Source organism: Corvus moneduloides, chromosome 5, assembly GCF_009650955.1.
Source record: "Corvus moneduloides isolate bCorMon1 chromosome 5, bCorMon1.pri, whole genome shotgun sequence".
In the NCBI taxonomy this organism is placed as follows: Eukaryota; Metazoa; Chordata; class Aves; order Passeriformes; family Corvidae; genus Corvus; species Corvus moneduloides.
The window spans coordinates 45,056,802-45,082,280 of NC_045480.1; positions in this window are offsets into that span (position 1 = coordinate 45,056,802).

Genomic DNA, 25,479 nt, shown 5'->3' on the forward strand with positions numbered 1-25,479 from the left:
TTGTAAAAAAAGGTCTGCTGCTGAATGTGCAAATCCTTCTTTAAGTCACTTTTTACTAGTGCTTTAAATCCTTGGTACTTTATGCCTGCTTATTCTTTAAAGTATAGCAGTTAGTTAATAATATCAATATATCATACTTGGCTGCTTGCCAAGCTGCTGTGTATGAAGTCCAAGCAACTTAACAGGACATCTGCTTCCAGGGGTGCAGGCATGGCAGCCAAGGGGAACCAACGCACAACGCAGTGGGGTGTAGCAGTGGTCCCTGGGGTGTTGCACAGAACCAAGCAGTTTTTTCCACAGTTCAGACTGGATGGAAGCAAGTGGAGTTGTGCATCTCTCTCTACTTTTTATTGATTTTAAAAAAGAAAAAGAAAGAAAAAAGGCAGCAGCTAATTTCCTTTGCAACAGTGCAAATAATGTGGCACAGTTTATCTTATGAAACTCTAAGTAAGGGAGAGATTTAAAAGTCCAAAGAGGATCCCTGTATGGCTCCAGATTTCCCTGGTGGGGAGGAAACAGAAAGAAAGGCTTCCTGGAGGAGCCTGTGGAAGGGTCTGTCTCTGTACCTGAAACGTTTTAGCAGTGTCAGACAGCGAGAGGGCCTGTGGAAGCCAGAGCCATGGGTCTTGCTGAGATGGTGGCTGTACTCTGCAGTACACTGCAAAATGTCATCCTTAAACATTGCTGTATTAACCTAATAATGTGCCACTAAGTACAGCAGTCTGCAAAGCTGCGTCAGTCTGGGCACCCTCTCACTCCTGCTTTCTGATCACGTCTGTGGAGTGGAGCAGCCAGTATTTCTGATGTTCTATTAGTTATAAGCCCATGCACTTGGAATTGAAAACTGGGAGAAACCTTACATTATCTGGTGCCACTTGCATTCATATGGAAATATAAAGCTCAGCTCTCAACTGGAGCCATTTTTCCACTGCATTTAAGTGCCGAACAAACCAAATCAGACCAAAACCAATCCTACCCCTATCCATAAAGGGAACTGTGCTCACATATGATATGATCAAATGCCTTCCTTAACAGTGATATCTGTAGGCTTCTACTACCATGGCCCTCTACTTCTTCTACTTGGGTTTTGTAGAAAGCTTCAGAACACCCATGTAGAAATTGCTATGATCCCATATCATTGCTATGATCTGAAATAATAGCACAGTGTAGTAACTTTCAGGGGAAAATGAGTAGTGGTACTTGGTGCTTTGAAACAAAAATCCTGGTACTAAAATCATCTGTGCCTGTGTAGTAGGAAGTTAAAAATAAGCTAGTGAGTTTGCAGGGTGACACAGAATCAACCAAAAAATCTCTGCTGAAAAGGTATCTGGTAATTGCAGTGAAGGTGAATCAAAAGCGGATAAGCAAAATTGTCTGTGAGACTATGAAAAGGGCGTCTTTTGGAATTTTCCCTTTCAGGAAATAATAGATCATATTATTTAAACCCTTTAATTTTAGCTGAAACGTGACAGGGACAGTCTTTTAATATTTGGTGCCATATCCTATCCATTAGGAAAACCCCCATTTTTAAAGAATTCATTCTTCAAAGATATCCCACAGTCGTGGACATATTTGTTTGACTCTGTGCCAAATGAAGGAAAGGAAAAATTTCAACAAAGTACAAAGTAACATCCCAAAGTACAAAGAGAACCAATACAGCTAAAGATAGGTTTTATGGGAAAAATATATCCCTATGCAAATAAATTATATCCAATAATGGCACTGTCATGAAATTGCATACGCATACAGAGGCTTCCTTACATAATGCATGTTTCTGTGCCTTTGCTGAAAATTCAAGGCTTTTTGTAGGCACTGCTTCAGTAGTGTAATTTTCATTTGGATGCTAGCAAAATTTAAAGGATCTCTAAACTACTTTAAAATGAGAACCAATGCTGTATTGTTTAGCAATCCAAAGCACAGACATAAAGAGTCCCCTAAACAACAACTCTACGGAGAACGTGAAATAAATCTACATGAGTCACAAAGATGTCATAAGGATTCAGATTTACACTTTTGGTGAACTTGAGACTCTGCTGCTTCTTATAAAGAGAAGTGTTCCTAGAAGTGGAGAAGTGTTAGTTTTCTTACTAATGCTACATTAAGAACATTATTACTGTTTCTTTTGTTAAAGACAGAATACTGTTTTCTTAATTCCAAAATATTCAGGATGTGTTAGAAATGTGTGTGTATATAAAAATCAATTTAAAAAATCTGTAGACCTCATTCAGTTTTCAAGACTGAAAGACAGCATAATTCTGAGTTTAAGTACTTTGACCAAATAGTAATGTTGTTTCTACATAGAATTTCTCACTTGTATCACGGGTAAAAATGCAGTGTCTCTCTGTCTGGTCCTGTGCAGCATGAAGCCTGCTACTGGCTGGCACATAATTTTAGAATTTTAGTATTGCAGGAGCCTATACTTGTAACCCTGGTGCAGCTGCTATGGACGTGTTTAAGCTTTTTTAAAGCTCATACACATAATAAAACAAGAAGTCACAAAACTGGATGCTATAAAACAACACAGAAGGAAGCACTCATGTTTTCAGTTTCTTAATACATATCTTGATAAAATATTTAGTAAGGTGAACTGTCATGGGCAAATGCTGTGCGGGCATCTTGTTTTAATTCTGGTCTGCACTCACTAGCTCTGCAGGCTTGCATTTGATCTCTGAGCCAAGATAAAGCTCACAATGAGAACCAAACAGGGCAAATAAACAGAAATGTCTGCTTTGGTAAAGAGTGTAAAACAGAGGTATTCCACTAGGTCCAAAAGTATGTGCCACCAGGCACTGTTATTCTCACGGCCATGGTTCTGAGACAGCATCTGCAGACGGGTGACAAATTGTGGTAGCGGAGGAGCCGTGGCTGCTGAACTCCAGGGAAAGCTGAGAGGCGGCTGCGGGTGCTCAGGACAGGCACGGCTGCCCAGGGCGCTGCAGTCACTACTGTGCTGCAAGCGTAGCTTGGCTTGCAGTCTGGTTTAGGTTGCCGTGGTAGGCAAGGACGAACATAAAATTAATGGATTTTCATTACCCTTTCCCAAGTGCAACTTTAATACACCTTACCCATCTGAGTCTTGGGGTTTTATGTGACATTTCTGTAAAAAAGTTTTTCTTAATTAATAATCCCTAAGAAACTGGTCATTATCAGCAGTTTATGAGTAGTTTGAGACTTAAGTCTGCCAGAGGATTATTTCCTCAAAAAGATGAGGGTTTGGGAGATGTTGCAAAGAATTTCCAACTCTTTGTTTGATAGAGCTAGGTTTGGACATTTGCTAGAGCATTTGTTCAGGATAATCTGTGGCTTCAGACTGCTTTCCGTCATCTGAGGAAACATGAGCAACTAAGTTCTTCGAACTCTAACCTTCCCCTTGTCTCCCTGTCTGAAAGGATGAGGGAACACATTTCAGAGTACAGTCGTTTAAATATTTAGTAGTGACTTTACTGCTTACTGCTCTTCATTTCAAAGGGGTTAGCCTCAGAAATAAGCACAGCTGCTGCATACTCAGGAGTAAGTGTTTTCAGGATGGCGCCTTAACACAGCATTTGTACAGGACTTGTGTGGTATTAACAATTTTAGGTCCTGAACCTGCAAACACTTACGTGTTTCAGTAACTTTACTCTTGAGAACAGTCTAGCAGTACTCACATGAGTGTGATTACGGACACCAGTAAGTGTTCACAAGATCCTGGCATTAGTTTTCAAAGAGACTGTAAACTCCATGGACCATTGCAGAAATATATATACTGCAATGACCTGTGAAATTGCCATATATATATTTAGCTATATGAAGTGAACTATGCATTCCTTCTACTCAGCTCTGTGAATGTTTAAATGAATGAGTAGATTTACTCACCCAAGAATACCCAAGCAAACATAAAAAATTACATGGGATTGCTTACAAGGGTAGAGCTGGACATACATTTATGTGTTTGTAGGTCTGTCCTGCACACTTTACTGTTAAAAGCTCTGGTTTTATTCTATGTGTGGAATCACAAATGCAGTGCTCTGGATTCAAACACCATGAGAAAAATAAGCTAGTGAGTTTGCAGGGTGACACAGAATCAACCAAAAACCTCTGCTGAAAAGGTATCTGGTAATTGCAGTGAAGGTGAATCAAAAATTATTAGAAAAACTATTAATTGTAATTTTGGTTTTGGATTTTTTAAAACATGAATGTATATAAAATCTGTAAATATTAATTTATGTCACTGGACCAATACCAGCAGAACGCGATTAGTTCCTGCTTCTTTTTGTTCCCTGTCTTTTGTTGCATTTGGGTGAAACTCAGAACTTATCAATGGTAATATGCCGTGTAGTTATCTTTTCATTAGGAAATAATATTTCATGTTTCTGAGCTCTTAAAGACAAGAAAAATCAAGAAAAGGCAATATGTCTGTGTTTTTTAGTATATAGGGCAGATAATATAGAAGGCAATAAACGAAAGAGGTCTTTTTCTTATTAGGAATGGAAAAGCAAGTAATTTCTTAAAACAGAACTGTGAAGTAATGCTTGGTCATAGACAGCCCGAAGTCATGGAAAGCCATGTTTATAACTGTGCCAAGTTAACGACCAAGGTTGTTCTGTAATAGAAACAAGAGAGACAATTCCATAGAAGCACCTTAAATATTTTCCTCATGTTTTAAAAAGCATTCTTGTGAGTTTGTCCCATTTGCTAGAGTACACAGAATGGATATGCAGTGTCTGTGTTCAGATGCAAACTAGGCTTTTACTTCACAGAGCCACCTGAACTTAAACTATCCATGTCTGACAATTGAGTAATTCATTCTACTGTTTAAGAAAGTTGTGCTAACATATCAAGCATTTAAATATCAGGGATGTTTTTTTTGAGCTATTATTGGAGAGTTATTTGGGGACTGCTATTATGCTTTGTAGTTGCTATGGAAACTTTTTAATACATGCAGTTTGGGAACAAGAAATTGGAAGTAATTTTTGCATTCCTAAATCCAGTTTCCTAGTAATAAAAGGGACAATTGTGGATTATCAGATTGTTACCAAAGCTTTCCACAAGATCTTAAGGTTATTAATCTCCAGAAACAGGAGAAAAAAATTTATACTAATAAACTTCTACAAAGAAATAGGAAAAAATGATGATAACTATTTTTTCATCATATGGAAACTAATCAATTCAAACCCCAGGATTTTAATACATTCTCATAAAAATGAATAGCTGATCAAAAACTGGTTTTTGTAGACACCCAAAATGACTTCTAAATAATTTTGATAAAAAGGTGAGGTAATTATGACTAAAAATCATTATTACATGAAACACATATACTTTTAAAGTATTTAATTTACATTCTTTGCTCACTTCATGTAATCTTGTGATAATAGAAAACATTTATTAATATGATGAAGATTTTATATTCCTTTAGGAGCCCAATGACAGGGGTCTTTTATTTGTGGATTTCAATGCATTAACATACCCAGAAAGATTGAAAAATGCTAAAACAGTTTTGAGAACAAAAACACTAGAGCTGGCTAATATTTTTTTTTTAAATATTAAAAGCTAAACCAAACCCACTAAAGAACAACAATGATTTTAATTTGTTTGTAAAATTATTTAAAAAGTGGTGTTTTCTTGTATTTTACAGTAAAAAAGTGGATTTTTAGTTTTTAGAGTATTTAATTGATTCTTACACAATAATGTTTTTGTTGTTAATTTCTAGTGATAAAATATTAGTAAACAAGTTTTGAAGGAAGGTAGTCTTTTTATTTAAATTTGAAAAATTGTCTCCCAACATATTTTTTTTTTATTACTATTAAAACTGTAGTTTTGGTGTTCATCCAATCTGGTAGAAGTTTGATTTATTCCTGTAATTTATAAAGTAATTTAATTTTGGCATGCAAAGTCTACCTACTCTAAAAAGATTTATAGAATGGCTGCTCATCTCTTTGAAAAGAACGGCTTTCTTAAGAATCATAACTGGAATTTTTTAAAAGTGACATTGGAAATAAAGCATTGACAAATGTAACTTGCATAGGCACTGAAAATTTTCTTAGATTATTTCATTTTAATAATATATTTTTGTTTCAAACTAGTTTAAATTTCACCTGGAGGCTTTGTGTTTGAGGGGGCACCTAATATTTTATAAAAATAATAAAAAGAAATTGTAGCATAAAAAATTTAATTTAAATATTGATTAGATCTCTTCATTTTGCTTTCCTGCTTGTGAACTTGTCAATTGATTTCCACAGGGATATGAAAAATAGGTTTTAGACAGATATAATCCACTATAATCCCAAAACAGAAATCAGAGGACAAAATGGTCACAGTAATAAATTATTCTTTTAAACATTCTTGTTACCTTGATTCCTCCAAAATTTTCCAAATCCCCTACTTAAGGTCACAGGAAATATGAACCTCACCAAAACCTTAAAATAAGGAGGTTGATAATGCATTTTAAAAAATTATAGATTATTTAAAATAACATTATTTAATTATGTTAATTACAATTTATTCTTTTAATTTGCTAGCCATATTTATAGTAGTGGAATTTTTGACTATATCTCTATTACATGGAAAATCTGTTTTCATTGATTAGATAAAGCTTTAAAATATTCCAGAAAGTTCAAAGTTGGCTCAGTTATTTCACATCAATCTATACAAAAACATGTGTTCTCATAGACAGATGGGCACAGACCAACTTCTGTGAATGGAGTCCTGTGGTTGGAATTTTAAGGTGGGGGAGGCAAAAACATGAACGTGTTTTTGTGATTTTCCCCTCTCTTCTTACTTCAGTTCGCCTAGAGTTAGACAGAAAAATTAATCTCTTTATGCAACATGCATATTCCATCTTCCCTAGGTATATGATGACTGGCATTTGTTGGTAAAATAAAGTGTTTTGCACAAATTACCATCTGTTTAAGGAAGTCAATATTGTACGGGCATCATGCTCTAATATGACCACAGAGATGCAAATGAGATTTTAGGAGAGAAGGGTAAAGACTTAGGAACAGAAAGTTGGTGTAGATATAGGCACTTTTGCAGTTGCCTTAAATATGCAAGTTAGTGCTGATGGTAGGGCTTGTGTTTAAAAGGTTTGCAATATTATTTGTTGCTAGTAGCCAATATATTTGATAGGGGGAATGTGTAATTTTTGATATTGTATAGATGCTTTATGAATTAATAACTTGATTTGCAGTGCATATAAACTATCATTTAGAAAAATTCCCATTTAATTAGAGGCATAAATTACAAGTAGAAATTTCTGTTCAATAGTATTACTTCAAGAAACAAGGATATAGTGCAGTTAGAACATTTCACTCTGCACTAATTTAAGACACATAGTGAATCATTCAGCGCACAAAATCTGGAATTTGTATTCTGCAAGTATTTTAACTTTAGCTTTATGTCACTGTAATTATTCAAATATTGTTAAAGCATGCACCAAACTGACTAGGACAGAGAATATTGCATTAGAGGGTGTGTGAATTGCAAGGATTCTGGCTGAAAGGAGGCTTCAAAATCAATACGTTCTCAGCAGCGAGGTAAATTTGAGCCAAGCTGACCTCTCTTTGCAGCTAATGTACAAGCTAGGAATTATTAGTGTTCACTCAGAGAAAAGTTTTAATGCAAACAGAAAATACTTATTTTAGAGCAAACACGGAAAATTGAAGGACTTACTTACCTATTTGATTAAATGCAAAAACGAGACTGCACATAGGATTTTGTTGTGCTGTGATAGAACTTATTTTACCAGCCACTTTCATAACCTTTAAACAGCCTTAAATAGTACATATGAAAAACACATTCATAACAGATTCCCCATAGGGAATTTTCTTTGGTTTAAGAAAATTTTATTAAAGATTGGCATTGCAAATAACATTTTTCATAACTATATGTAGACCTGTTAAAATTTTTATTAAAACTGGAGTTTGGCCTGTTCTTTTTCATCATTCTATCAGATATTAAACTCCAGCAGCAGCTGTAGGAAATGGAGAAAGGGATTTTCAAAGGGATTTGAGTCTCCCTGTCTCCGTGCCTTTAGTGATCATATTATCATAACTATCACACATAACAAAGCTCTAAATCTGTAATTCAGATAAAGTAGTCAGGACTTTGAAATACAAAAATCCAAACATATGCTGTAACATTTTTTTTGCAATGCTGGTTCCTTTAACATGGATTTTGTAAACTTGGGGAGGTATCCAACAGATTTTGTATACTAACATGTGCTAAACGACATTATTACTTAAATGTTTGATGTAGGTTTAATTAAAGGTATGTTCTATTATACCTACAGTAGTTCCACTAAGAGTACACCAGATACTGTTCTACCAGATGTTGAGCAAACCACTAAAGGTTAATAAGAAATGATGTTAGAAGCTTTTTTTTTGGACTGAATTATGTAAGCTAAACTGCTGAGGAGGCAATGCCCATCTTTTCAACAGTGTGTGAGTCCTGTTTCATGAGGGGACAGCTCAGCATAATGCTGTGTTGAAATGGTAAGTGTGAAAACAATTCTCTGATGAACTTATAAAGCTAAAGATGCAATGTAATAAAAGTTAAGGAGGCTAACTTGTAAAGTAAAAGCAATGTAGTGCAAAAGAAATGGTTTCCAAAGTATTTAAAATGTGTCTCTAAAGTTATTTACATTGAAAAGATGGTTTTGGTATGAAGTGCCTAGGGAAAACATTAGATGTATTGTGAAAAGTTGGGAAAACTCTAAATCTCAATATCAAACCGGCTTGTAAATGAGCAGTCGCATATATATTTATTGTAACACTGCCTTCTGCTGGTCACACCTCATTTATGATGTAAGTGAAAGTGCTGGATAATAATGAGATGTTGTGTTTATCTCAAATTATTCTCAATATGAAATATTTGGTGCTTAGGAAATATTTATATGGAGATAATGTACATCTATCAAATACGTATGCATCAATGATAAACCCATTGCATCTATGCTATATGCTTAAAATTTTTAATTTTATATATTCTTGACCTCAGCTGAGAGAAAATTTTTCATGTATAGCATACCAGAGAGTTACCAAATCCTTATGCTTTTTTGTTAAATTGATTCCTAGTTTTGGTTATTTCCATAGAGTTAGAATTTCTGCTTGCTACTGGTTTTTCATCTGGGGGGCTTTGGGTGTCAGAGAGCATATACTAAACAAGACATCTGCAGCAAAATTTCTGTTTCATAACAGAATGTCTATATGTAATAGAAGTTAGTAGATTGTTAGATCTATGTGTTTATGTACACATTTTAGCAAGTGTTTGCATAAGCTGCACTTTTTGTTACTAAGTACCTCATTATTCCTCAGTAAGTCATTCAAAATACACATATATATTACGATAATTAGTCCTAAGAGGAAAAATACAGGATTTTGAACATGGTTTCTGTTTTACTTTCTAGCATGTCAAACATATTTTCTTCTAAAAAAATCCAACAAACTGCTGTAAGAAGCATTTTCCGTTTCCTTAAGTGTGCATAAATGGTGGAAAGCATAATGTGAATTCATATATATATTTGACTGCATGTCTGTCAAAATTAAGGAAAATATTTATCACTGTATAGTAGCTTCATCATAATAGGTTTAAGAGGTATGGAATGATACTCTATTTCAGTCTGACATAAACCCCCAAAATTAAAAATCAAATATTTGGTAGGAGTTAACTTTAGTTGTACAGAACATAATGGTTAAACCACACATTTACTTAGTGAAAACATTGGCATGCATGTCTGGCTGCCTCCAGTAAAATTAATGACTAGATTGTGCAGTGTGGGAAAATTTTTATTTTACTTTGGTTTTCCTCAAGAACTGACATCCTGCTTCAGTTGCCTGAGGCTACGTTTTTAAGCACCTTTATTACAGCACAGATAAAAACCCAGCTATCTGACAAAATGCATTCTGTTTTATTACAAAGGATTACTTCAAAAAGCACAATTCTGTACATTCTGGGAATAATTTAAACATCAAGAATCCCTATTGTATGGCAAATAAAAAGTAATTATCCATAATGCATACTAAAATTGAATTTTAATGGACAAGAAGATATGCAGATTGAGAAATTTCCATTTTTAAGTTCCTTCCCAGAATTTGTGGGCCTTGCCCGACTGCTCAAGGAGGATTGTACCCTGACTCCATGGGATCTCTGTCTGAGCAGCAACTGCAGATTCCAGCCCTGCAATTCTCAGAGGATCCCTGTGGTCCCATCTGACCCTTGTAGTCTATGAACCTTAAGGTTTTAATAATCAAAGACCAGCCTAACCCCATGTGTGCATGTTTTTAAATTCCAAATCTCATCTTAGATGTAACAGTAATTAAAAAGTCACTTGCAAAGTGATAATAGAGTCAGACTTGTAAGAGCAGATATAACAACATGCATAATAAAGTACTCCATGGCTGTGCTAGGAAAGACCAGGTGCTGTTAAGATGTAAAAGGAGGGAGAAAAAATACCTGTAAGGTTTTAATCTTTGGTGGAAGAAAAATAGAGTTTCAATGGTCACACAGCCTGTCAGGAGCAATTTTGCATTAAAGGAGTTGCCGTTATCTTTTTATGGATAACATTTAAACTGAACTGTTTTTCCAGGTTTACAGATTTTCAAGGAGATTCCTCATTCATTTACATTTTTGTATGTCTTTTATTTGCAAGTGTCTATGTGATTTTTTCACTTGCATGTGTGTGAGCTCATTTGTGTGTGTACACACAGCATACCTGAGAATGAAAATCCCGGAGAGAGTTTTGTGTTTAGGGTGGTCACAGCAGCACATAAACATGTTTAAACCTGAGTGTTAAAGTGTGTGTATCCAGAGAGATAATATGTGATAGTGGGCAGCATAATTCACTCTCATTTCCCTGCGTTAGAAATGACTGCATAATTCATGAATAGCAGAACAAAGTCAAGCCAGGCGTGAGTCGCTCGTGGACATCCCTAATGAATGTGTATACTACGTACTGCCTATCAGATAATACTTAAATCAGATATTTTGTGTAGGCATTCCCTTCTCTTCCTCCACTCTTAGTTGTCAAAGCAGTTTTCCGACATTTTGCTCATAAAAGTTTTTTGCATTGCCCATGAGAAAGTGTGTGGGGATTCCTTACTCTCACTCGGGTCCCTTTGTATGGTAAGGCAGCAGAGTGTATGTGGCACTTTGCTTTTAGGTTTTCAGCAGTATCTTTATGCACATCTGTGTTTTGCCTTCACATTTGTGTCTATTGGCTCAAACTTCTATGTTTTATCTATATGTACTCTAATGCATGGCCCCTTTATTTCGGTCTTTTGTTTTGGTGGTGGCGTTTTGTTTTGTTTTGTACTACACATACTATGTACAACCTGTAATGAGCTGTTTAGAAGTTCCCTTATTGTATACAGACAAGTAGAAAAACAGAAATTGTTGATTCCTTCTACATAGCAGTCTTAATAAGTAGGGTCCAAACATATAGATAATTGAGTGTGATCATCTATGGAATGCAACATATTTCAAAGGTTTAGAAATAGGAGTGGAATTTTATTAAATACATATCTACTTTTCAAAGACATAAAAAATGTAAGCAAATCAGGAATGGCATTTTGCTTTCCTTAACACATAAGCATAAAAGCAGTTTTCAGTCCAATTTTTTTGTTCATTCTGTCTGGAATTTGGAAAGAATAAAGTAATTGTAAAATTGTTAAGTAAATTTTTTTCTCCTTAATTTTATTATCTAACCTATTTACTAAATGAAATATTTTGTTGTGTATAGCATGGAAGTGTTATCATGTGGATAAAATTCTTCCATTTGTAGTATGGATTGCAGATTATACATAAAAATATGCGGATTATGATGATTAAATATGTATAAAATCAGCATAATCCATTCATATGTTTGTAAGGGCCCAGAGTCCTCCAGAGAGAGTCACAAATCCACTTGACGTTCTTGAGTGCTGGATTTTTTTCCTCCCTGATTTTATCTAAAATATGTGTAAAAATTCAAAAGTCAAAGGGATCCCTGTTGGTTACAGCTAAGTAGTCTCAAACACGTATATTTATCCTACCTAGACTTCGTAAAGTCCTGTGCTGACATGTGTGGAGCAGTTTTGGTTTTGGGTGGGTTTTTTTTTGGTTTTGGTTTCTTTGCGGGGAGGTTTTCTTTTTGAGAATTCTCGTTTCAGCAAGCAGCACCTGTCTTTAAGGTTTGAAGTAGATAATTTTAAAGTAAAATCTCTCTCTCTTAGCGACATCCTTCCTCATGTGTCTGTACACAATGAGAAGAGGTTCTGCATATTTTGGGAGAAGTCTGCGTACTGTTTCATCATATTTCAAATAAAACAGCTTCTTTCAATCTTCCAGCTATCTATTTTGTCCAGATTTTCAGAAAACTGTAATATGAACCAATGGGTAAAATAATTAAACCAAACAAATTAAATACTAATATAATTTATTTGCATGCTTTTATTATTTTGTTTTTCACTATAATTTCAAATTAGGAATCTAAAAATACGAGTTATGCATTCTCAGGAGAAAAACAAAAGGTGCTTGTCTAGGAACGTGTGTCATGTATGTGCCTATGTGTAATAATTCATGTAATGTAGGGAGAACCATCCCCCATTATGGCCAGGTGTGACTCTTGCCCTTTTTGCACCAGTTTTACACCTATATGATCTCTTTGATTGTCTCTACATTCTGCTCACCTCTCCTAGCTTCCACAGGAGTTGAGTGAACTACAGAATAAACATCCTGCTGTGTGATTACTGTATTTCATAAGAATTAAAAAAAAAAAAATCCTCTTTTAAAGCCTAAAATGTTTCCAACATATTTCCTCTGCGTTAGTAAGAATCAAACGATTTGATTCTTTTCTTAACTAAGTGGAATAAAATAAGTGTAATTTTTCAAGATAGCCATTGCTGTAAATCCTGTAAGCAGTATTATTGCGATCATTTTGGGGGCATCAGACAGGTATTTAACAATTTGGTTCAGGTTGCCTAGGACAACAAAAATGCCACTATGCTGCATCTCAAAGCTTCTGGGATGAAATGAGTTGTGACATACCAGTGAAGATTAAATTTGTAACAGATAGAACACCTTTGAAGTACTAGCTTATGATTTCACAGTGGCATTAGGAGACTTACTGCAGTATTTAAGCAGTTAGAAAGAATGCTGGTTATTAGTGTTTGAATTTTGTAAAATAGGATTTTATTGTCTTTTAAATAGCCATGACAGCAGCTTGTATTATCCAAGCACAACATTTTTATTGCTGTGTATTACTGTTGGAGAAGAGTTTTTCACACTCCCATGTATAAAACCAAGGCACTTAAGCAGGTGAATTTTTTTGTCTGTTGTTCACTTTTAGCATTAAATTATACAGCCTTTTTCTTGTTTTTGTTGTTTTCCTTCTCCCCTCTTTTCCTAGTCAGTGGCTTAGACAGGGGAAAGAACAGAAACATTCGGTGTTTGTCTCAGATAACACTGGAAGATCAGGTGTCCAAAAATGTTCTAGGCCTGCACATTTTTACATATGGTAAATTACTTTTCAAAAATAATAGCATAATTTCAGATGTCAGATATGCCTTCATCATATGGCTTTATGACATGACATTACCAGGACATAAAGTTACTATGCTTTATGTCTGAATCGGATCACATCAAAATTTCCTGCCATATCAAGTAACAGAAATAGAAACTTGTTCCTAAAAATAATGTCTAGAAATCTTCAAGTATTCATTAAACCATTTGAGGGGGAAGCAGGCATGAACCTCTTTCTCTGCAGTAATCTCTTAAGGATCACTAGGCTCCGTATTACAATTTCCAGTGTTACTAATTTGTGAAAGTTACTTTAAAATATTAATCTCTGCACTGGCAGGATTTTTTAATGAGCCTCTAGACTTCAATGGGTTAATTTTCAATGAGGGTCGGGTTTTATATGTTTATATTTTCTTAGCCTTGGTCAGGAGAAGTGGCTTTGCTTGCCCTTGTGCTGTGCCAAAGTGATAGAGTTTCATTCGTTTGAAAACCTAGCACATCCCAAGAGGTTACCTTGGTGTAGATTTCTTTCTTTCTGTATTAAATCGCTCATTGTCGCAAAGTGACTGGTGCTGCTGGGCTTTGAAAAGAACTTCTAAGAGGTTAAAAAAAAAGCTTCTGTATAGAAGGATTTTTCAGTTCTGCAGACAGAATACAGTTTGCAGCTGTTTGACTTGCGACAGTGATATGGATCTGATTGTATACAGTACACTTGGAGCCATGGATGCAGCTGGAATAGAGGTTATAAATTTTAAAAGCAATGCAGATTTTGGCCATTAATTGGCTGCTAATAAAAGCAAACTCAATGGGTTCTAACTGTGGGAGCCTGTAGCTCTGTATCTGATATCAGGAATTCATACACATTACACAGTTTTAGTGATTCAGACCACGACTAATTGAAATATGAGGCATACTGATCAAATTTAGCATTACCAGCATGCACTCTGGTTTGGGACTGTATGGCGACAAGGTAGCATTTATTACTTATTCTCCATAACACTGCCTGATTGAAATATCTAGCTATGTTGTCAGCAGAGGCCCAGCTGGGCTTTAGTACAGCTAATTAAGTCATTAAAAGAGAGGTCAAGCAATCTAACTCTTGCATACTAAACTACATAAAAGTCTTTATTATTTTTTTTAATAAGTCAAGATTTGAATTTTTAAAGAAGTTTGTTTTAATAATAAATGCATTTGCTGACTGCTTTGTCTGGAGCTTGATTAAAATACGCATTTGTTAGCAACAAAGCAAAAACTTCTTGAGGCTTAATTTAATAAAAACCCAGCAGAACTAAACCTTGTGCAATTTTTTTAAGTGTCTGAAAACTAAGCCTAGCTCAGGATGAAACATGACTGTCCTTGTACAGGCAGACAGAACCTGGTTCTCCACTGAAGAAGGTACCAAGGCACAATCTGTGTAGAAACTGCTTGTGTTTCCTAATGGAATATCTATTCATTGACACATTGTGAGGAAGAAACACGCCTAAAGGGAGAGGTTCCATGAAAGTTAAGTACACAATAATTTTGGATGACTATTGCCACCTATTTTATGAATTTAGATGGAAGAGAGTGCACGCTGAAGTGAAGCAACCACAATTTATTCTTGGAATTTGAAGAGCAACAGTCTGTGTGTGCCTGAATTTGGAAGAGTAAAGCAGGGAAAGGATAACAATACTAGTGGATCTGTGTAGAAACTGCTTGTGTTTCCTAATGGAATATCTATTCATTGACACATTGTGAGGAAGAAACACGCCTAAAGGGAGAGGTTCCATGAAAGTTAAGTACACAATAATTTTGGATGACTATTGCCACCTATTTTATGAATTTAGATGGAAGAGAGTGCACGCTGAAGTGAAGCAACCACAATTTATTCTTGGAATTTGAAGAGCAACAGTCTGTGTGTGCCTGAATTTGGAAGAGTAAAGCAGGGAAAGGATAACAATACTAGTGGCTGGTGTCAGAGATGCTGTGAGATCCTACTCATGGAACTTATCCTTCATAGCTTGTATTGATGGCCTTGCTAGCTTGTATCAGTGCAACACTTAAGCATGGGGACCTCAAACATAAAGATGAGAAAAGTATACTAGAGCTGCAAATGGCAGCCTTGATGATTCTGTGATTCAGTGAAGGGCCTGTGAGGCACTCAGGTATTTCCTTGGTAATTTTAGAATGTTTTGGTTTAGAAATACAAATTCTGGTTTCCCATGTTCTTTCTTTTGTATGTTATGTTACAGTAACTGGGAAGAGACATCGGTAGGTTAGATTGATTATGGATCCAAGGCAAATATCTGAGATAGAACATGAGGAATGGAGAATTGTTGGGTTTATTTTTTTTTTCCAGTTTATACATCATCTTTTTACAGCTTAAAGAAGCAAGTCTTGAAACCCCAAATCCCTGATGTTAATCAAGTGGTTCCTTTGAGGTGAGGCTTTACTGCTGTGAAGTGGAAAAGTGCAACCTAGCAAGGCATATATTTCTAATGGTAGCACATATTACTATTGACAGGCCGCGTGTTTCCAGTGTTGTAGCAAATGGATGTTACTCCTGTTTCTTTCTTTGTTTCAAACTTTGAAATTTGTTACTCTCAATCTTTGAGTAAACCATACAAATTTAGTGTTTGGTTTAGAAACACTGTGCTTTGAAAAATAAAAATTGTGCCAAAAATATGGTTAGGGATTTGGAATATAGATATAAGGAAGCAAAGGTATTGAAGGGAAGTTAATAAATAATCCCAGAGCTGAGTTGTATAATATTTTTATCTTTTTAAAGTGATGTAGAATTTTTAGAGAAAAGCGTCTTTATATAGTAAGAAGAGGGTTATGATAGTAAATTTTTTGTTCCATATACCTTAAAAATCTGACACAAATCAACTTTGTCTGCTCTTCCTTATGCTACAACTGCTGATTTACTGTGAATATTTTCCTGGTTAGGTTCTTTTTACTACTTGCAACAAACTTGATATATTTGCACCTCATTTACCTTAGCAGGAGGTGCAATGGTATGAGCAAAGAGGATGCCTTGCAAGCAGTTTTCTGAACATCAGAAGATGCAGCGTAAGTAACTCTGTACTGAAGGAGAGGAGTTCTACATGGTGCTGCCTTGAATTCATATTTTCTTATATGAATATGGGAGTTGCTTCCTACTAGAATTATTAGAGCACTTTACATTTTCCATTAATCATTTGGAAAGATTAAAAAATTATAAACTATTAAATCATTATGTTCATTGCAGGCAATGGATCTAAAATATATTGGATTTTAAAAGTTTTTTCTTCATTACAATGGTGAGAGAGGAATTTTTGGAATAACAAAGGCCATCTACTTAAAAAAAAGAACTTTCCTGGATTTTTTAGCTGTTGCAAATAGATGCATGTTCACCTCATAGTATTTCAGAACTTTGTTCTTTTTCATTACTCTGTTTTCTCAAACTAAAGCTAAGATCCAGATACAAAAATCCAAATGCTTATATATATATATAAAGATGTGCATATTAAGTATGAACTCCAAAATAAGAGGGTTTTTTAGATCTGTTATCTTTCCCCTTTTTAAAATTAGTAAATTATTGGTATAAGCAGTCTTTTTTTTTTTTCTTTTGGGATCTTGAGTTGGAGCAGACAGTTAAATTTTGCATACTGATATAAAAGAATATCCTTAGGTCAGTGAAGAGACATAGTTCATAATAAACAACCTCAATCAAGAGAATGTAATGGTGAAAGTGATGATGTGCGCCTGACTGGTCCAGCAAAACAAACTGGAGCAGTAGCAGTGGGTAACAAGAATGACTCAATAAATACTCTCTCAAGAACATCTACCTCACCTCGTGGTCTATCTCTGATGATGGCCCTAAGTGTGTGCCAAGGAAAGAGCAAGAATAGAAGTTGTGTCTATAATAACACTGCTTTAATGTCCTCTTGGCCTCTGATCATTTTAGAAGTTATCCAGAGCTTGTTACAGATTGTCTATCTAATGTTTCCTAATGGATTTCTCTTTCAAATACTTATTCCATCTTCCCTGGTCTCTTTCTCTGTGACAGCTATTTACTCTGAGCTGATGGGAGGCACAAAGTCAAAGTAAAGAAACATGAGCATTTAGAAGTAAGTTCAAGTGTGAATGAAGCTTAGGAGTAACTATTGCCCTGAGCTGGAATACTGTATATTCTTTATTGTCAGTGAGAACAGCAAGGTGTGATTATGATGAGCTGGGCTGTAATTATTGTTCTGGTATTCCTGACTAAATTGGTATCAGGGAATTTTATAATCTGTACTAATGGAAGAAACTAGCATTGTTTTTACAAAGAAAATTCAGAAGTGTTCTCATAATTGTTTGCTGTCTTGGCATTTTCTCCTCGGAACCCGTCCTCCAAACCTGTTGAGATGTGTCCATGAGTATTATGCATATGGGTGTGCATCACGGTACTCTGTGCTGACTGTAATTAATAATTCATATTATGTGATCATATTTCACTGTTCTTCTAAGTGCAGAACAAAGCCATACACAAGATGAATTCCACAGTTGAAATCAAAGACAAAACCTCTGTAAGCTTCAACAGGGTCGGGATTTCATCTCATGTTGTTTGTATTGTAAAGATAATTATGACATTTTTTTCACTCCCTTGAAATACCTGGAGATATTATTTCCTCAATGAGAATTTTTTTTTTTTATTATAGTTTTCAAAGTAATTTTTAAGTTAATTTTTACCACTAGAAAAAAAATTATTTGACTGATTTATAAGTAGCACTAGGCTAGTACATTTAGGCTAGCTGGGGATGTGCTGAAGTCTTTGTACTAGGGCTGTGTGTCTGCCTCCATTTGTCTGTGAGACAGAGAAAAGCTTAGAGGTGGTTTTGTGGTTCCAGCAGAGGTGGAGTTTCATGCAATAGAGATGTGACTAGAGCAGGATGATGTGCAGTGTTATACCTCTGTATAACAGCTGGGTGAATATAGAGGAGTTTTATTTATCTATTCCTTTTGTCCCCTCAAAAAGTACCATAGAAACTCTATAGCAAAAGTACTGTGGGGTGACAGAGTGAAACACTTCAGTACTATGACAATGACTGTGCTCAGAAACCTTAAATCTCTCCTTTGTGTGGGTAATGCAGTTTTTAAACAAGCTATAACATTCCTATTTTCCAAAATTATGCACATCTCAGTTTTCCATTTCCTCACTGAGACTTTGTAAGTGTCAAGTTTTTCACACCTTAATGTCTCTTGGTCAGGATAGTAGATACAGGGTTAGGTTAAGTCGTGTCCTAAAAAGATATTATTTACAATAATGTATCTGTCTCTTCTTGTTTCCTTTTGCTTATACTTCGGTTCTTATGTTCCATTATCAGTGGAAATAAAGAGTAAGATATTAAAAAATAACTTCATCAGTAAACCATAGTAGTTAACACACCTGGAGTTCATCATCTGTGTTTTTAGGCTACCAAGAAACAGCTCACCAGGGGAGAAGTAACAGCTCCAGCCACAGATTTCATGGTCTCTCTCAGGAGTGTTGGCTCAACAGTGATGAAAAAATGCAGCATTTTAAACAAGCTGTGGTGTTCTTCTTGCGACACTAGTCTGACTGAAAAATGAAGTGGTAGAGATAAAGGCCATTGATGTGCTGCTGAAACTCTCTCGTTCTTTTAAATGCCCTGCTTAGGGTGAGTGGTTATGGTCTGGACTAATTGTACAACAAAAAAAATGCTTTGGGAATTCTGTCTTTTTTTTTCCCCCTTTAATTAATTTTGTTCATTCAGGACTGATGGATATTTTCACTTCTGTGTTTCATTGAGAACATCCTTTACAAATACACGAGACAGACTTGTACAAAAGGAGAGGACTTGAGATAATTAGAGGCACAAACAGAAAAGTCTTAGACTCATGTGCTTTCTAGGAAAACAGAGGGGCAAACATGGCTCCACACTTTATCCAAACAGAGTCTTCAGTTTCCTCAGCAGGATAAAGGTTTCTTCCAGTCTCAGCATGCATTTCAACTTGGTAGTTTCTGTATTGACGAACCACTTCATCATTGGCTTAAACTCCAAGGGCTGTGAGAGATGGGGCCAAAAGGAATCTGGGTGGGAAGGGAGGGGAAGAAGAAAGATGGTAACACCTTCATCCCAATTTTTTGTCCATTTCTCCTTTGTCACTCGTAGCCACTTAACGTTTTCTTGGTAATTCTGATCATTGAGTGACAGCTCAAATCAAACCAGACCATCTTGTAAGGAAATCTTTACTGAGCCATATCCACTTCTCCCAGTGGAGATTGAAGAAAACCAGATAACTTGGGTTGTCCAAGCTGTTGCACGCCATGTGAAGTGACCACCATTTATGTTGCTTGTGGATTTCCCTGGTAGTCTTCACCCATTTATGGTGGCTATTGCTGTTGCCTTTCAGTGTCAGTTATTCCTCTTCATTTTATTCACTTTGCTCTCCCTGAAACATAGACAATCTTCCTGCCCCTTTCCCCTGTTCTCGCTGAATAACACCAAGTTCTTGCTGATGTAGGTTCTTCCTCCTCAGGAAAAAAGACTTTTATGTCATTATTTCATCATTGTTTTGTAACAGTGTTGAAAAATCTCCTGCCTACTTATTATTTTCCAGAATCTTTTAAGCTTTCCCTTACTATTCAGGGCACAATGTGAAATACCACAATTCCTTGCTATTGTTTAACAATATCCATCTTTAAACAATAAGCTGTATTAAGCTCTTTCTGCACTTTGTGCATCATCCAGTGGCAGTAGTAGCAAGTTTTTGACCTTAATGTTAATGTTGTCTATCTTGTCAGTAGATCTTCCACCCCTCTCTTGATCTCATGCCCCAAGTTTGGAAAGGGTTAGGTAAGATCTGGTTTTGATTTTGCTTAAATAAAATAAAAATTATTAAAAACTTTTTATTATCCTCTCCAGTGCTGCTAGGCAGTCAGTTTTCAATACAATGACTAGAGCAAGTAGAGTGATGCTAAGGAGTGCTTAAAACAGCAAATCTGTAACTTTAAAATCCTAAGCCAGGATTTTGGGTGCTAGGTGCCAGGGTGTGGCAGGATGTGTCCTATACACAGCCCATGCCAAATGCTGTGATGCCCTTTTCCCAGTCTCTGGAGAATTAAGTGTGGTACACCTAAAGTAGAACTATTCCTCCTCCTGCCCCTGCCCTTAAAATATTTTGAATTTTTGTTTGATAAGGCCAGTGGAAAAGACTATGAGTGTTTGGAAAGAATTTGCATTTCTGATGAAAGAGTATTATGTTTCATGCCTTCTTTTGGCTACAACTTTCCTGGGCAGAGCTGCCAGCCAAATTTATTCCTTTTACCTTAAATCTGAAACCCATTAGGCCTACCACTAAAGATCTACACAGGCAATTTCCTTCCAGGGCTAAAGCACCTGGGTAAGTATTTCCCAGTGTCCCTTCCACTACCATTTCTGATAAAAAAATTGTGAAAGCTCTTTTCTCCCATCTCTTTGCATAGCCTTCCATCCTGTTTTGTCCTTGCCTGAGCTGTTGCTCACAATCACAGGACTTATCCCATTGAAGCTGGTGCTCGGCACAGGCTGACAGCCCTCTCTGGGAGCTGCCCATACCCAGGGAGCCTCAAAGGTCTCACCCTGACCATCCCTTCTCCGTTGCAGAGTTGTCTGCCTTAGTAATTTTAGGTTATTGTTGTTGAAAGAATACAGGGGAGGAGTGAGACCTTTCCTTTCTGGGTTTCAACCTCCAACAGGGAAAGACCAGACCAGAGTGTTAAATCATTGAAGAGGAAAAATTTTAGAGGTTCTCATTAATAACGATGCTAATTATAATAGCAGAATTTGGGGAAGCTCTGAAGATAGTTTAATTTAGTATTATGAGTGAAGAGCTCAGAAAAACCTGTCTTTCCATAGTACTCAATATGGTTAAAACCCTTCCATTTTGAAGTTACTTATTTTTCTGTTAGAAACGGAGATAACGCTGGAATAATATTATTTCTGCTTTTTCCTGTTAGGGGGTCTGTGATTCCAGAGAGTTTCATAAGGAGGTTGTGATTAAGTTGATGATAAGATACAGTGTAATTAAAAATCCTGTCACTCCATCAGAACAAGAGGTTCCCTCCAAAAGTGCTGTGTTTATACTTCTAAAAGCATTTATTTTACAATGCATTTCTTGTTCTGTCAGACATTTGGCAATATGTTACATTTGGAAGTCAAACACCATGGTATAGAGTCTAAATTCTTTGTCTGAAAGTCTTTTTGTTCTCAACCGTCAGAGAATATAAAAAAATCAGCTGTGGTATTTTCAGTCATCTCATATTTCAAATGCCTTTTACTCAGTTCTTTTACGACCAGTTGCTTGACAACATATAGATATAGTTACTTCATGTGAACAATGCCCCTGTGCAATTGGTGCTGGTATGTATTTTTCAGGGCATATGTCGATATACAGTAGTTCCCAGCCAAGTGAGTTTTTTGAAAGGGCTTTGCTGCAGCACATTTTTACATGGTGAAGTGATGTTTTCATTGAAACCCTTCCATGACATCCTCTCTTGGTTGCATCTATTTTAAGATCCAAGTTTTAATAATCTGAAGTACACTAGGCCCTAGTGGTGCAGCATTTTAATGTTTAAAGCATCTTTTACATGATGTTATCATGCTGTTACAATAAAAACAAAAGCAAGCAAACAAACAACAACAAAAAAAAAACAAAACAACAAAAAAAAACAAAAAAAAACCCACAAAAAAATCCAGAAATGAACAAATAAAAAAAACCCAACCCAAACCATTCAAGAAATTATAAAAGCCTCTTTTGCTAAAAAGGCTTTATTGGTGAAAGGGGAAATGAGAACATTAAGAAAGAAAAATAAAAAAGTGTCATCAGAAATACTAAAAACCTTTTTAGGTTTACTTTCACTTTGTATGATAAAATAAATGGTACACTTTCCAGAAAGTATTTCTTTGAAAAGTTATTATATTCTATGGGAGTTTGAAGTCATCTTTTAGAAAAAAATTATAGCCTTGCTATATGCCATATGATAATTGTGAGGACCCTATAGAAAGTATATGATTACATGGTAAATGCTACCTTTTTTTGTACTAATTTCTACAAAATCCCACTTAATTTCTGTAGAACTCCAGCAATTTTATGCTTACTGTATTCCTTTTTCATGAGGAATTTGAGATTATTGTTTTAACCTTTTTCCCCCCACTGAGTGGACAATAATATAAGTGAGAATGACTGTGGGTTGGGTTTTTTTTTTTAAATTTTGTATTGTCAGCTCCATCTGCAATTTTTACACATTTCATAAAAGGGATTAGTCATGAGTACATTAAAATAGAAATAAGCACATTAGTCTGGAGAAGTTTGAGCATGCTGCCTTTCTGAGTAGTGACTGTTTATTTTTTTTTGGCTATTTCCAAAAAATGGCAGAATTATTGTAAGAGGAACTAAATCTGGAAAACCCCAAATGCAACCATTACTGTAAATTTGCTAGTCTTCAGGTCCTGGTCTGTTATTTGAAATTTAAGGATTTCTGTCACTGACAAGCATCTTTGCTTGTCAGGTAAATTCTCTCCATCAGAAGAGGAAGGGTTTAAGCCTTTGCATGTGTTTCTAAATTTGCTCGCCCACTGACTTTTGGTTCATTAGCATCAGGTACCTGGGGATTCCTTCTGTGGCTCCTAGTACAAGAGAGCAAGCCTTTTGCATTTTGTCTGTTCCATGTTGGGAATAGTCATGGGAGTGAATAAAAGCAGTACAGTACAAAATTGATAGGCTCAGTAAAACCATATATAGCTTTCATAGTAGTTCTGGCGTGATTGCAGGTAGGATAATCCATCATACTTCTATTTTAGTGAATAATTTAAGGTAAGTTACTAAGACTATTTGTGTGGCAATAAAGAGGATCTCAGAAAATGTGTTGTATTAAGGGAGTTGTGCAGCCATTTTCAGTGCTGATCCTAAGAAGTTGGGTTTTTTCCTAATACATCAAATATAGTTTAGTGGGTCACCAAACAGTAGATTTATACAAAGAAAAAACTAGTTGATGGCAAACACAGAGAACTGATATGTTTTCAAGAAAGACTAGCTGCACTTGCAAGTGATGATAGATGTGTGTGAAATATTATCCTGATTAAAAATGCATGTGTGAAACTGCTTCGAAAAAAGTGCTGTGTCTGACAACATGTTCAGAGCTCCTTTATGTGAGAAGCACAGGGCAATGTAACAGCCCTTGAGCCATTCACTTTCTCTTCATCACTTGCTCAGCTCATTGTTCCAAAATTTTCAGCAATTGTAATGCCAAAGTTATGAATGCAGAAAGCAGCATGAAGAATTGTAAGGGACTTGCGCTGGAAGTAGAGATTTTGAAAATACACCCAAACCAGAGTAATGCTCACATATGTCCAGCCTCTGCTTTTGTGTATGGTAAGGAGTGCCATGTTTGGTATCAGAGGACAGACATGGTCATTTGGCTACTTCTATGACCTGCCAGGTATTAAAATCCTCACATGTGGGTTTTTTTGCTAGCTTGTAACATCTGCATTGGAAATGTTTATCAAAGTTAAAGCAGCGGAAACTGATAATGAGTATTTGCTTTTAGGGCCAAATGAAGCTTCAGTCAAAGGGGCTGAGTGGCAGCTGAGTGACAATCCTGACTCTGTACAAGTAGGATGTTGGCACAAATAGCAACCACACAGGAAATGGGGTGGTCTCTGCTGTTTACAGAGCCAGATCCTGCAACTATTTATACATATGCACGTTTTTGCTTTTCTAGGACATCTTTACTCTTGATTTTCCAAGGCTGCTGCTTGTATTTTGTTTGCAGGAGCTCTTGCAAGTAGCAATTGACTGAACTATGAGGTTGCTGAGAAGCTATTTATGTGTTTTCCCTAACTGCTTCTGACTTCATTGACTGTGGACTTTCTGCATCCCTGGTTTTCCCTTAAAAAGGCTCATAACTGCAAGTAAGGATTCATGGTTGCTTTGGTAAAGTGCTCCGTCTAAGAGGAAGACTGCAGGACAGCCAGGCTGGGGTGGGTAATGCTTAAAAGCTGCATTTTTGTGGAACTGTGCTCTTACAGGCACCTTCAGTCTTGAGGTAAAAACCTGGAGCTGTGCCATGTCAAATGAAGCCTGGGGAAGAGCTATGAGTTCGAGAGGCATTCCCTTCCTCTCCCTCTCCCTTGCTTGCCATTATAAAAGGCCAGGGCCCACTCAGCTGTGCAGCCTGTGACATTTGAGATTCGCTGCTTTGCCCCTTCCTCACGCCTTGGAGGCAGCTTCGCATCCGACTGCGTACGTGAGAGGGTTTAGCGCAGCGCTCGGTCCAACACCTGCAGCAGCCATTGAGGTGGAAAGAAGTCACCTGTGGGAATGTGGAAGGAAGAAAAGGGGTGTCAACCCCTCTTGCAGCATGTGAGCTGTTAAAGTGGCATTTGGAGCCATTTTAGAGGTATCCAGATGCCTACAGGTGCTGATAGGCACCCAAAGGGATTTTCCAAAGCTCACACTTTTAAAGGTATTTACGCATTAATCCAACTTTGGAACGTCTAATTCTCAATTTCAAAAGTGCCTAAGGGCCAGATTCTTAAAGATCTTTAGGTAGCGGGCTCCCCTTGAAATCAAACAAAAGTTACAACAAATGATCTTATTTCCCAGGACAGTATTCTTAAAGAAGAATATTAATGCATGAAAGACCCAATTGATCTGAATTGGGAGGATATCCACAAGTTACTGTACATGTCAGCTTTACTCAGAAACCATGTCTTAAAAGATTCATTCTCAGATAAAGATCTGCTAGCTCTTTAGTAATCTGGCATGATGACAACTGCCTGTTAAGTTTGTAACTCAAAATAACTCAACATTCATTATGTGCTTTTTATATATAATTTTTGTGAATTATAGAGGTTATGAGTGGGCAATGGCTATGAGCCAGGATGAATATAGTGTGTATTTCAGGCAGGTATTGCACAGCCTTCATGCTTAGCACATTATTTCCTCTGTTATGACAATGTTTTCCCCACAACTTGAGGTTACAACCTTGATGCTGGTTTTATA